The sequence below is a fragment of the Lissotriton helveticus genome, chromosome 2_1, assembly GCF_964261635.1.
Source record: "Lissotriton helveticus chromosome 2_1, aLisHel1.1, whole genome shotgun sequence".
In the NCBI taxonomy this organism is placed as follows: domain Eukaryota; kingdom Metazoa; phylum Chordata; class Amphibia; order Caudata; family Salamandridae; genus Lissotriton; species Lissotriton helveticus.
This window is the reverse complement of record NC_136059.1, coordinates 1,618,299,837-1,618,301,843: the sequence shown is the minus strand read 5'-3', so window position 1 is coordinate 1,618,301,843 and position 2,007 is coordinate 1,618,299,837. Positions and strand designations below refer to the sequence as shown.

The 2,007-nt window shown below is 45.8% G+C and overlaps 1 pseudogene; it reads right to left on the bottom strand.

Annotated features, from left to right (window-relative positions):
- Positions 1-384: 384 nt before the first annotated feature.
- Positions 385-798, bottom strand: LOC144819867 (large ribosomal subunit protein eL28 pseudogene; annotated as a pseudogene).
- Between the last annotated feature and the right edge of the window lie 1,209 nt (positions 799-2,007).

Below are 2,007 nucleotides of genomic sequence, written 5' to 3'. Positions count from 1 at the left end.
GTTTATAACTGTATAGGTAAGTAACCAGCTGTGTGATTCCCCCTATGGGTGAGTGAGTAGGTGAGTAGCAGTATGGGTGACTGACAGTCTGTAGGTGGATGTATGGGTTTGTTAGAATTGGGGGTCTCTAGTTGGCAGAGTTAGGTACCTTTGCCCAAATAGGGACCCTTGCTTCTAGTCAGGGTAAGAGGCTACACTTCTAAAATAACACCTGCTCACGCCCTTGGTAGCTTGGCATGAGCAGACAGGCTTATCTCAGAGGCAGTGTGTAAAGTATTTGTGAACACATACAGTATTACAGTGAAAACACTACATATGGAGACCACACCAGTTTAGAAAAATAAGCAATCTTGTTTTATTATATTCAATAAACTATGAAACAGTTTATGCAATCTTGGTAGCCCTGGTATGCTTCTTCTGAACCACCACAGGCTTCTGGCTTCTCAAGATGGCTGTGGCAGGATGGAGAGTCACCATGTGCAGGTCCTTCCTGTAGTTGTTCTTGCGAATGATGTGAAGCAGGCTGCTCAGGGTAGCCCGGGCATTCTTGTTAATGGTGATGTTTTCATAGGCGGAGACTGGTTTACACTGACCTGCTCGTTTCTTCAGAACCACAATGACTCCTTTTCCAACAGCGGCCGGCTCCACACCTACAGTTTTCCTGTGGATGAGTCCATTGTACCGGAAAGAGTTCCTGGCCTTCAGATTGTTGGGTTCCGTACTGTAAACCTGCTTGTTCCGTTTAATCAGGAAGCTGGAGCAGTTGCGAACAATCATCCATTGCAGGTGGGCAGACATCTTCACACCTCCCTACTCGTTGTGTGGTAAATAAATAAATAATTACCGGTACTATTTTTCTATGCATTAACTGAAAAGGATAGCTCAATAAATAAGAGGCAGAATCCGTGGTATCTGAGTCATACGGGCTTTAATTAAGTGGCTCGAGCCAATGGACCATCGGGTTCCATCACCTGCTAAGGTTCAGGAAGGGACAGACACAGGAAAAAGAGGGACAGGCGGGACAGCTAATATCTCATTAACATCATACAGTATATATAGTAAAACAGTACAATTGCATTGAATACAGTAGGCGTAACAAGTGACAAACGGAAGATAAGAACATATGGGCGTAAAAAGAAGGCGTGCACAGGGCGTGCATGGAGGTGTGTGATGTAAACGTCACAGAAGTGTCATAAGTGGGTGGATACATGGAGGGGGCTTCATGGGCAGCTGGAACCTTTAACCTACTGGTGCGCGCAAACGGTTCATGACGTGTAACTGGGGAGAGCTGGGGGCTCTGACTTCTAGCACTAGAAGAGGAGACTAAAGTCTGGGATGTCAGAACGACCTGTACATATAGCATATCTGATATCTTGTGTTTGGAGTACATGTTGCTTGAATCTAAAAGTCATCAGGGCAAAGGCTACTTGTCACTAAGGCTAGTGCATGCATATATTTCTTCATGTATTGCGTGTGCTATGGATCTTCTAGGGATACTAATTCAGTAATTCTCTTGCCTGGAGACAGGAAGACTAGACTATAGATGAAGATGTTTATGCGGTTCGTTAGCTAGGAATGTGAAGCCGGGGAGCTGAACTGATAACTATAGGCATAACATATTCTTGGCAGACAGGCAGGCAGGCCAGGCCGGGCCCCGCGCTGCTTGGCAGGGAGTAAGTGAAGGGTCAGGGATGCGGGCGAGGCTGCATCTCTCCTCGGAGTGGTTCAGGAGACTTGAGGCTTGAATCTGGTGTCCGGGCCCTGTGAGGCCTAGAAACGGGTGCAACTCGATGATTTATCGTGCACAATGTAAAGACGTTGGCAACATAGGCCTAGAAGCCTAAATCACGTTGCTTTAAGAAGGACTGGATAACTGGCATACTAACGTTGGACACAACTATAAATGCGTCTTTATTCCGTCAAGGGGGTAAATATGCATATTAATCATGCACATATAACATATGATGGGGAACACGTAGGGACACATGACAGGGCAGAATTCAATTT